The sequence below is a fragment of the Drosophila takahashii genome, chromosome 2R, assembly GCF_030179915.1.
Source record: "Drosophila takahashii strain IR98-3 E-12201 chromosome 2R, DtakHiC1v2, whole genome shotgun sequence".
NCBI classification, from domain to species: domain Eukaryota; kingdom Metazoa; phylum Arthropoda; class Insecta; order Diptera; family Drosophilidae; genus Drosophila; species Drosophila takahashii.
In genome coordinates, this window is record NC_091679.1 from 16788970 (window position 1) to 16801644 (window position 12675).

The 12675-nt window shown below is 34.3% G+C and overlaps 1 protein-coding gene across 1 annotated transcript in view; it reads right to left on the bottom strand.

Annotated features, from left to right (window-relative positions):
* The window catches only part of LOC108054920 (guanine nucleotide exchange factor DBS), a 253926-nt gene that overhangs the window by 173749 nt on the left and 67502 nt on the right, over positions 1–12675 (bottom strand). The window contains exon 2 of the mRNA XM_070212541.1: positions 1483–1596. The gene's annotated coding sequence lies outside the window, so the exon portion shown is untranslated. The remainder of the gene's footprint in view (positions 1–1482; positions 1597–12675) is intronic.

Here is a 12675-nt window from a genome sequence, read left to right on the forward strand (position 1 = left end):
TTTTTGTCGTGTTGCAAGCCCAAAATGTTGCAAATTATGGCGAGGTCGTTGTTTGACAAATTTTGCGCGACGTAAGACACTTTCTGGTTGAAGAGCTCATCACTTTCCACAAAATCAAAGCCTTCGAAACCACGTAGTCGTTTTCGATTATGCCGATCACCGTCGTATTCGTACACAAATTTGTGCAAAAGGTCCACATTCTTCTTTTTTTCTGATCTCAACGCCTGTAAAACCGAATCAAAATCAGCAAGGGTCGTCATGGTTGCAGAAACAATTTTTTGCACACTTTTCGCAAGTTTTTCTTTGCTGTTCTTCCTTCTACTCGTATTCGTCGTTCACACTCACGGTCTGTACTCGTCGTTTAAATACACTTATGCGTCGTTATAAGCATATGAATAGTGCAGATTGTCGTGGTATTTGTGGCGTCGTTTTCACACACTCGTACGTCGTTTTTCCAAGCTTTTCTTTTCTGTTTCCACAGTCTTCGTCGTTGTAAATCTTTGGTTCTAGCACACTTTTTCGTCGTTTTACTTAACACTTTTCACGTAGGTTGAGCCCCCATATTTGTGGGATTGGTTTTCCTTTTTAAATTAGAAGTCCCACTATTTGTGTTTTATTATAATAAGATGATAGTTTTATTGAAATGAAATTAGTGATAAGTAATTCTGATATCAGTTTCAGGTATTTAAATGAACTTAAATCGGTTTAAACTGCGTTTTTGATAATTAGATCGCGTCGTCGTTAACTTTTTTATTTCGCACGTCGTTCTACTTCGTCTTTCTCGGATTAACTTCGATTTTTAATAATTTGATCGCGTTCTTCGTTAATTCGCACGTCTTGCTCCTTCGCTTCTCTCGTTCTTAATGCTCGTTGAATACTTCTTTTCTCCTTCGCCAAAACTCTTTTGATTTCAGCTGATTAGAGATGGGTTGGTCTGAACGGGGCTGCCAGACCTATTCCCACATCTATAAGATATCATTGACCAATTAAAAAAAAGTAAGCATAGAGCTAAAATGATAAATAATGCCTTAATCCCAATTTATATGAACCAATATTGAAATATAACCGAGACATTCCCCTTTGTAATAAGCGTTTATATGGCAGCTATATGTTATAGTTGACCGATTTGAATAATTTTTTTTTTTCAAAAATCAAGTTAAATTAAAAAAAATGTTGGGAAACTTAGAACCCTATAACTAATTTATTTATATTTATTTTCTTAAATAAACAATTTTTTTTCTTAAAAATTTTCTACAACAAAAAAATTTCACTAAAAAAATTCACCTTATGATGTTTTTTTACATATTTAATTGCCTTTAAGAATGCCCCATCAAAAGATGTTCGCTATAGGGCTCCGCTGATTTAAGGCAGACTTTTGGCTTTTTCACCCCACTGTGCGTCGCCGTCATGACTAACGTCGTATAGTAAATGCTAGAAACTATAATTTAAATTGGATTCCCATATTCTGAACTTGTCAATTACCTGTTGATTTTGAAGTAGCTCACCGGTTTCTGGAACCGGGCTTAAATTCCAGGAGGATATCAAAGATGTGATACTATCGGTGCTTTTTGGCTTTAGGTTTTTCTTATCTTCAGTCTGTAAATGTAAATAACAAATTAAATACAATTAAATTCATACGAAAAACAACACCCAACATTTTAAACGTTTAAGCCTAGTACTCACTTCAATCAAAAAGGCAACGAAAATAAATATTCTATACAAAAATGACAGGCGAAAAATTTCGTAATCAAAATTTCGTATGGAGACTTTCATTTCGTACACCCAAAAAAAAAAATCGACTGAAATCGCCCTTGGTTTTAGAAAATCGCCTATGAATTTGCTTTACTGGCGATATTGTCTATATTAAAGAAAGTAGGTTTTTAAAATCAAAGACGTTTTTTCTAAAAATCAAAAAAAAATAGACTGCAATTTAGATATATTTTGTTTGGAAGTAAAAAATTATTTATCAGAATTTAGAAATAAAGGTTTTCTAAAAAATAGAAATACGGTTTTTTTTAAATATAGACAAATAATTTTTAAGTAACAACAAAAATTTCTCACATTTAGAAACTACAAAAATCTATTTTCGGGCTTCGGAATTATACCCGGTTGTTTCTGTGACGCCACGGCCTTTGTGTTGTTTTTCTATACCCTTGTTTTTCTATACCCTTGCAGTCAGAAGTTTGCAACGCAGTGAAGGAGGCGTTTCCGACCCCATAAAGTATATATATTCTTGATCAGCATCACTAGACGAGTCGATCTAGCCATGTCCGTCTGTCCGTCTGTCCGTCTGTCCATCTGTCCGTCTGTCCGTCTGTCCGTCTGTCTGTTTCTACGCAAACTAGTCTCTCAGTTTTTGAGCTATCGGGATGAAACTTTCCCAAAAGTCTTCTTTCTATTGCAGGTAGTATATATGTCGGAGCCGACCGGATCGGACAACTATATCTTATAGCTCCTATAGGAACAATCGGAAAAAAAAAACTTTAAAAAATTCTAGCTTCGGTGTTTTTTGAAATATTACCTTCTACTTTTGGGGATGTTATTTTTTAAATATTTCTGAATTTCGAATTAATTATTTAAAAAATCGGACTACTATATCATATAGCTGCCATAGGAACGATCGGAAAATTAATGGAAAAGAAATAGGAAATAAATTCTAGCTTCTTTGGTTTTTATTGTATTATCTTCTACTCTAGGATATGACTCTTTTTAAATATTTCCGAATTTCAATTTTAATTTAATCAAAATCGGACGACTATATCATATAGCTGCCATAGGAATGATCGGAAAATTAATGGAAAAGTAATAGGAAATAAATTCTAGCTTCTTTGGTTTTTATTGTATTGTCTTCTACTCTAGGATATGACTCTTTTTAAATATTTCCGAATTTCAATTTTAATTTAATCAAAATCGGACGACTATATCATATAGCTGCCATAGGAACGATCGGAAAATTAATGAGAAATATTAGAAAATTGAACATTTTTGCGATTTGTTAATTAATAGGAATGATCTGCAAGGGTATATAAGCTTCGGCTGGCCGAAGCTAGCTTCCTTTCTTGTTTTTCGTTCTTGTTTGTCACCTTATTTGAATTTCCTTTAATTGAGCACATGGGTGGTTTCAAATTGGAACTGTAATAATAACTGAAATGAGTGTACAAATTACAAATTATAAATATAAAAACCCAATAACTTACTATTTTGAGAAAAACATCTTGGTCACCGAACGCGGGAATCGAACCGTTCGCCTCACATTTTGCAGTCAAGCACTTTACCAACTGCGCCACGGAAGCATCACATGAGGCGCTGCACAAAGTCTATTCACATTTTTTTCTCCTATTTTTACTCAAATTGATCTGGCTCTCTTCTAGTTATTAGCTTTAGTTGTTCATTTAGTTTTGCTTTTAAATATTTATTGATTAATATTAATATTTATATATTTATTATGGTTCAATAGTAACAGTAATTGAGTGTTTCAAGTTTGAAAAACTTAAACATCATTTTTATCAAAATATAATTATTCATGAGTAAAAAAAAACGCAATAAATTTTATTTATTAATATGTAAATATTAGTGTTAAAAAAAAACAAAAAGACACCATGAGTTTTTCGTCTCGACGTGGGTTTGAACTCTCTCTTGCAGCCGCAAGCTTGAATAACATATGCATGCACGCACGCGTTAGACCCCTAGGCTACCAATCCCGGAAATTTTCTTCGATTAATAGCGATTTTTTCTTGAGCTAAAAAAACATTTTTCTAAAAAGTGTATTAGAAGGAAAATTGATCAAATACGTTTAAATTTTTTATTTTCTAGAAAAATATTTCTTAAAATCACACTTTTTTTTCTAAATGTTAGAAAAAACTTCAAACATTTTTTCTGTTTTTAGAAAAACAACATTTTTATTATGTAGAAATATTTATAATTTTAATGGCAATTTTTTTTTATTTTTAGAAAAGTTTAGTCTTTTTTTTTAAATCAATGGCGATTTTAACGTTCAAATAAAGAAAGGAATATTAGAAAATTAAACCTTATAATTTAGAAAAAAAATTGATTTTTCTGTATTTCAGAAAAAACAAGAGAGAACGCTATAGTCGGGTTGTTGTCCCGACTATCTAATACCCGTCACTCAGCTAAAGGGAGTGCGAACGCTGTGACGGGTTGGTGTCCCGACTAATAATCGTAACTCAGCTAAAGGGAGTGCGAGGGAGATAGATATATGTTGACAATTTATAAATCGTATAACTTTTTAATGAATGGTCCGATTTGAAAAATGTCTTCTACATTTCGATAGGTATAACTATACACAACAAAATTGCATTTATACTTCTCGGAAATCTTTAAAAATGTGGGCGCAGGACCCATTTTAAAATCGTTAGTGGGCGATTGTGGGCGTTAGAGGGGGCGTGGCGCTCGGCTAAAATAAACTTGCGCTGCGTAGGAAGCCAAAGAATATGTGTGGGAAATCTCAACCTTCTAGCTTTTGTAGTTTCTGAGATCTCAGCGTTCATACAGACGGACAGACAGACAGACGGACAGACGGACAGACGGACAGACGGACAGACGGACATGGCTAGATCGACTCGGCTAGTGACCCTGATCAAGAATATATATACTTTATGGGGTCGGAAACGCTTCCTTCTAGCTGTTACATACTTTTGCACGAATCTAGTATACCCTTTTACTCTACGAGTAACGGGTATAATTAAAAAAAAACTCGTTTAATAGACAATTTTTTTGAAGATTAGAACATTTTTCTGAAGATTAGAAAATTTTCCCTCTTTATAGAATATTTTTTAAAGCACAGAAAAAAATTTTTTTTTCTATATTTAAGAAAAAATAATTTTTTGAGTGTAGGCTTTTTGATTGAAGTGAGTACTAGGCCTTATGTACAACAAGAAAGGAAGCTATCTTCGGCCAGCCGAAGCTTATATACCCTTGCAGATAATTCCTATTAATTTACAAATTGCAAAAATGTTAATTGTCCTATTATTTCTCATTAATTTTGCGTTCGTTTCAATGGCAGCTATATGATATAGTAGTTCGATTTTGATAAAATTAAAATCGAAATTCTAAAATATATGAAAAGAGTTATATCCTAGAGTAGAATAGAATACAATAAAAACCAACGAAGTAATAATTTATATCCTATTATATTCCTATTAATTTTCCGATCGTTCCTATGGCAGCTATATGATATAGTCGTCCGATTTTGAAAAAATTTTATTCGAAATTCAGAATTAGATAAAAAATGACATGTTATAGGTTCAAAAACACCCAAGATATAATTTTTATACCCTTGCAGAGGGTATTATGATTTCAGTCAGAAGTTTGCAACGCAGTGAAGGAGACGTTTCCGACCCCATAAAGTATATATATTCTTGATCAGCATCACTAGACGAGTCGATCCAGCCATGTCCGTCTGTCCGTCCGTTTCTACGCAAACTAGTCTCTCAGTTTTGAAGCTATCGCGATGAAATTTTCCCAAAAGTCTTCTTTCTATTGCAGGTAGTATATAAGTCGGAACCAACCGGATCGGATAACTATATCTTATAGCTCCCATAGGAAGGAAACGTTAAAAAAATTCTAGCTTCGGTGCTTTTTGAAATAAAACCTTCTACTCTTGGAAATATTATTTTTTAAATATTTCAGAATTTCGAATAAAATATTTTAAAAATCGGACGACTATATCATATAGCTGCCATAAGAACAATCGGAAAATTAATGGGAAAGTTACACAGAAATAAATTTTAGCTTTTTTGGTTTTTATTGTATTCTCTTCTAGAACATGACTCTTTTTAAATATTTCCGAATTTCAATTTTCATTTTATCAAAATCGGACGACTATATCATATAGCTGCCATTGGAACGATCAAAAAATTAATGGGAAATTAATTGGAAACAAATTATAGCTCCGTTGGTTTTTATTGTATTCTCTTATACTCTAGGATATGATTTTTTTTTTAATATTTCAGAGTTTTGAATTAAATTTAACAAAAATCGGAAGACTATATTATATAGCTGCAATAGGGGAGGATAGATAAAATAATATTAAAATAATACGAAATTTAAAATTTTTGCGATTTGTAAGTTAATAGGAACGATCTGCAAGGGTATATAAGCTTCGGCTGGCCGAAGCTTGCTTTCTTTCTTGTTTTACATTTTTTTTCCCGATTGTTCCTATGAGAGCTATATGATATAGTTGTCCGATCCGGCTCGTTCCGACTTATATACTACCTGCAATAGAAAGAAGACTTTTGGGACAGTTTTATCCCGACAGCTTGAAAACTGAGAGACTAGTTTGCGTAGAAACGGACGGACCGACGGACGGACAGACGGACAGACGGACGGACAGACGGACATGGCTAGATCGACTCGTCTAGTGATGCTGATCAAGAATATATATACTTTATGGGGTCGGAAACGTCTCCTTCACTGCGTCGCAAACTTCTGACTGAAATCATAATACCCTCTGCAAGGGTATAAAAATGATAATGTTGCCAAGCTAAAAGAGAAGAAGTTGAATTTTTCAACCAAAATCAGGAAATACATCACTGCACGACTTTTTAATGATTGAATGAAATGGGATAACTCAATTTTATTTTTATACCCCTTAAAGTAAAGTAAAACCGGCTGCCATCACCACTAATTTTTGTTTACATGTCGCCGCCTATGATAAATCTTAAATTTGGACTTTGTCAACCGAAAAAAGTTGAAAAATCCGAACTTTAAAAATCCACCATAAATCTCATTTTCCATGGATTCGGGCCATATACAGCTTGTTTTATTCGGTAGAATGTAAACTTGAAGTTTGTACCCATTATGATTTTTTGACGGATTTATTTCGAGTTTTTACGATATATACAGCCAACTTACAGTCGACCAAAAAACACATTTCTCATCTTTGTCGAGATGCTGCGTTGCCATTACTTATCCAATCATATTGATCTGTACGGCAAAGTTAAGCTCTGATCTATTGACTTTAAAATAAAACAAAAACTCGCCCAATCGGGCAGAACATATACTAAAATTGGAACGATTTTGCAAAACGAAAACGATTTTCAAAGAGCGAAAATACAATTAATGGCTAGAGACTTGGAATTAATGCATTTGGAAAAAGAGTTGGTGCGAAGAGAGAAAGATTTGTTGAGAGCTGCTATTGGAGCGGATTCACGAAAAGTTTCAAAAGATGATGAAATTTCATTCCAAAGTATAAAAGAAATGCTACCGAACTTCGATGGCCAAACGAGTGTTAGTGTGAGGCATGCGCACATAAATGTGCTAAAATCGACGTACGCATTGAATGAAAATAAGGGTGCATGTCATAACGCCCGGTGTCATAACGCCCGTGGGCGTTATGACACACTCAAAAGTGTCATAGGGCCCGTGGGCCTTATGACACACTTCAAAGTGTCATAACGCCCGCAGGCGCTATGTCACTTTTTTTGAGGGCCTTATGACACACAGGAAAGTGTCATAACGCCCTCAGGAAAAAAATATATTTAACTAATACTTTAGTAATTCATGTGATTTTTTTTAGATTTTTATGTCCGTTTTGGGTGAAATTTTCTGCTGACCTTTTTTTAGAGTTCCAATTTTATATTAGTTTAGATTATTTATATAAGTAAAAAAGTCGTATTCAGGTTGAGCGCGCGCAGTAAACAATAATGCGGCTTGCACTTTTATTCAAACAAATTTTTGTCTGCGCCCTTTATAACATTTTATTGAAATACTTGTAAGTGCGAGTAACATAGAGGCAATGTAGTAATCAGTTGTGTATAATAATTCAGCGATGAGTAATGTGGTAGAAGTCAAGTATTTGTAGTGAGAAAAAACGCCGCAGGCAAAAATTTTTTTTCAAAAAAATAGCGCGATTTTTTAGAAAAAAAATTTTTGTCTGCGGTCTATTTAACAATTTATTGAAATACTTGTAAATAATTTTCAACTATCTGGCTGCAGTTCGGGCAGAGCATTAGAGAGTTTTTTGAACGCTGTTCCAGATTTTTGAAGCACTCAAAGCATATTTTGAAGTGCCAACATGGAAGGAAAACTACGTCCTGCGGCCTATCAATGCAAATAATACATTTTAGCACGTCAGCCATTTGGCTGAACTGCAAAGTATTTTCCACATCTTCTGAATCAGAACCGGAACATAACTCCTGAAATGTTTAACTGACTAAAATATGAAAAAGCATGAAAGGTATCATAACAAACGGTACTCTCTTCTCGGTAATCTCATTGATTCGAATGGGCTTTACAACAAAAAGTAATTCTCTTATCGCTATTCTCATTAACTCAAAATGCATTTTAGAATTTTTTAGAAGTTGCGGGCGTTATGACACTTTAAAAAGTGTCATAACGCCCGGGGGCACCATGACATTTTTTGAAAGGGCGTTATGACACTCGTAAAAGTGTCATAAGGCCCACGGGTCTTATGACACTTTTTAGTGTGTCATAGCGCCCGCGGGCGCTATGACACCGGGCGTTATGACACGCACCCGAAAATAAACTTCGATCTCTTATATTCAGCAAACTAAAGGGTGAGGCACAAGTCTGGGTGTACTCAAAACCAGAGTTCGTAAACGAGAAGGTTGACACCCTGTTGATATCAATGGAAAAGGCGTTTCTTGCAAAGGAGAGTGTCATTATTTTGCGCAAGAAGTTTGAAACGCGCATATGGCAAACAAACGAATCATTCTCGGCGTATTTTAACAGCAAAGTTATACTGTCTAACGGACTTTAGATGTCAGAGCGCGAGTTGGTGGATTATATCATCCACGGTATACCAGATCGTCAAATCAGTACAAGTGCCAACATGATGTGATTTAAAATGAAGGATGACCTTCTGTCGGCATTACTACACGTCAATTTAGTTGCTCCAAAAATAGAAAGAGCCACTAACAGCGCTGGAATGGTTGAGAAGCCAGTTTACCGGTGCTACAACTGTAATTGCTTGCGGCACATCGCCTCAGATTGCCGTAAGCCAAAACGAGAAGTTGGAGCCTGCTTTGTGTGCGGAAAGATGGGTCACCTTGCCGCAGCTTGTGACCAAAACAAGAAGACATCGGCCCCAGCTACCCGCAAAGATGATTACACTCAAAAAATTATTTTTTCTTAAATATAGAAAAAAAAATTTTTTTCTGTGCTTTAAAAAATATTCTATAAAGAGGGAAAATTTTCTAATCTTCAGAAAAATGTTCTAATCTTCAAAAAAATTGTCTATTAAACGAGTTTTTTTTAATTTTTTCTGAAATACAGAAAAATCAATTTTTTTTCTAAATTATAAGGTTTAATTTTCTAATATTCCTTTCTTTATTTGAACGTTAAAATCGCCATTGATTTAAAAAAAAAAGACTAAACTTTTCTAAAAATAAAAAAAAATTGCCATTAAAATTATAAATATTTCTACATAATAGAAATGTTGTTTTTCTAAAAACAGAAAAAATGTTTGAAGTTTTTTCTAACATTTAGAAAAAAAAGTGTGATTTTAAGAAATATTTTTCTAGAAAATAAAAAATTTAACCGTATTTGATCAATTTTCCTTCTAATACACTTTTTAGAAAAATGTTTTTTTAGCTCAAGAAAAAATCGCTATTAATCGAAGAAAATTTCCGGGATTGGTAGCCTAGGGGTCTAACGCGTGCGTGCATGCATATGTTATTCAAGCTTGCGGCTGCAAGAGTGAGTTCAAACCCACGTCGAGACGAAAAACTCATGGTGTCTTTTTGTTTTTTTTTAACACTAATATTTACATATTAATAAATAAAATTTATTGCGTTTTTTTTTACTCATGAATAATTATATTTTGATAAAAATGATGTTTAAGTTTTTCAAACTTGAAACACTCAATTACTGTTACTATAGAACCATAATAAATATATAAATATTAATATTAATCAATAAATATTTAAAAGCAAAACTAAATGAACAACTAAAGCTAATAACTAGAAGAGAGCCAGATCAATTTGAGTAAAAATAGGAGAAAACAAGAGAGAACGCTATAGTCGGGTTGTTGTCCCGACTATCTAATACCCGTCACTCAGCTAAAGGGAGTGCGAACGCTGTGACGGGTTGGTGTCCCGACTAATAATCGTAACTCAGCTAAAGGGAGTGCGAGGGAGATAGATATATGTTGACAATTTATAAATCGTATAACTTTTTAATGAATGGTCCGATTTGAAAAATGTCTTCTACATTTCGATAGGTATAACTATACACAACAAAATTGCATTTATACTTCTCGGAAATCTTTAAAAATGTGGGCGCAGGACCCATTTTAAAATCGTTAGTGGGCGATTGTGGGCGTTAGAGGGGGCGTGGCGCTCGGCTAAAATAAACTTGCGCTGCGTAGGAAGCCAAAGAATATGTGTGGGAAATCTCAACCTTCTAGCTTTTGTAGTTTCTGAGATCTCAGCGTTCATACAGACGGACAGACAGACAGACGGACAGACGGACAGACGGACAGACGGACATGGCTAGATCGACTCGGCTAGTGACCCTGATCAAGAATATATATACTTTATGGGGTCGGAAACGCTTCCTTCTAGCTGTTACATACTTTTGCACGAATCTAGTATACCCTTTTACTCTACGAGTAACGGGTATAAAAATGTGAATAGACTTTGTGCAGCGCCTCATGTGATGCTTCCGTGGCGCAGTTGGTAAAGTGCTTGACTGCAAAATGTGAGGCGAACGGTTCGATTCCCGCGTTCGGTGACCAAGATGTTTTTCTCAAAATAGTAAGTTATTGGGTTTTTATATTTATAATTTGTAATTTGTAATTTCAGTTATTATTACAGTTCCAATTTGAAACCACCCATGTGCTCAATTAAAGGAAATTCAAATAAGGTGACAAACAAGAACGAAAAACAAGAAAGGAAGCTAGCTTCGGCCAGCCGAAGCTTATATACCCTTGCAGATCATTCCTATTAATTAACAAATCGCAAAAATGTTCAATTTTCTAATATTTCTCATTAATTTTCCGATCGTTCCTATAGCAGCTATATGATATAGTCGTCCGATTTTGATTAAATTAAAATTGAAATTCGGAAATATTTAAAAAGAGTCATATCCTAGAGTAGAAGACAATACAATAAAAACCAAAGAAGCTAGAATTTATTTCCTATTACTTTTCCATTAATTTTCCGATCATTCCTATGGCAGCTATATGATATAGTCGTCCGATTTTGATTAAATTAAAATTGAAATTCGGAAATATTTAAAAAGAGTCATATCCTAGAGTAGAAGATAATACAATAAAAACCAAAGAAGCTAGAATTTATTTCCTATTTCTTTTCCATTAATTTTCCGATCGTTCCTATGGCAGCTATATGATATAGTAGTCCGATTTTTTAAATTATTAATTCGAAATTCAGAAATATTTAAAAAATAACATCCCCAAAAGTAGAAGGTAATATTTCAAAAAACACCGAAGCTAGAATTTTTTAAAGTTTTTTTTTTTCGATTGTTCCTATGGGAGCTATAAGATATAGTTGTCCGATCCGGTCGGCTCCGACATATATACTACCTGCAATAGAAAGAAGACTTTTGGGAAAGTTTCATCCCGATAGCTCAAAAACTGAGAGACTAGTTTGCGTAGAAACAGACAGACGGACAGACGGACAGACGGACAGATGGACAGACGGACAGACGGACAGACGGACAGACGGACATGGCTAGATCGACTCGTCTAGTGATGCTGATTAAGAATATATATACTTTATGGGGTCGGAAACGCCTCCTTCACTGCGTTGCAAACTTCTGACTGAAATCATAATACCCTCTGCAAGGGTATAGAAAAACAACACAAAGGCCGTGGCGTCACAGAAACAACCGGGTATAATTCCGAAGCCCGAAAATAGATTTTTGTAGTTTCTAAATGTGAGAAATTTTTGTTGTTACTTAAAAATTATTTGTCTATATTTAAAAAAAACCGTATTTCTATTTTTTAGAAAACCTTTATTTCTAAATTCTGATAAATAATTTTTTACTTCCAAACAAAATATTTCTAAATTGCAGTCTATTTTTTTTTGATTTTTAGAAAAAACGTCTTTGATTTTAAAAACCTACTTTCTTTAATATAGACAAAAAGTAAAGCAAATTCATAGGCGATTTTCTAAAACCAAGGGCGATTTCAGTCGATTTTTTTTTTGGGTGTACAATGCCTGTTAGACTCAGGAAGTGCAATCAGTTTTATTAAAAGACTAGCAGGGTCGGTAGCCCGCAGCTTCGCCTGCGGAAATTAAAACTGAAAATTATGCATACCTTTATATTTGCTACTTATTTTAAATTTAAAAATTCCTTATTATACCCGTTACTCGTAGAGTAAAAGGGTATATTAGATTCGTGCAAAAGTATGTAACAGGTAGAAGGAAGCGTTTCCGACCCAATAAACTATATATATTCTTGATCAGGATCACTAGCCGAGTCGATCTAGCCATGTCCGTCTGTCCGTCTGTCTGTCCGTCTGTCTGTCTGTCTGTCTGTCTGTCTGTCCGTATGAACGCTGAGATCTCGGAAACTATAAAAGCTAGAAGATTGACATTTTGCATGCAGATTCTAGGAGTTCCTACGCAGTGCAAGTTTGTTTCAAAAGGGTGCCACGCCCCCTCTAACGCCCCCAATCGCTTATATACGATTTTAAAAATTTCAATATTTTGTAAAAGTAAAAATGCAGTT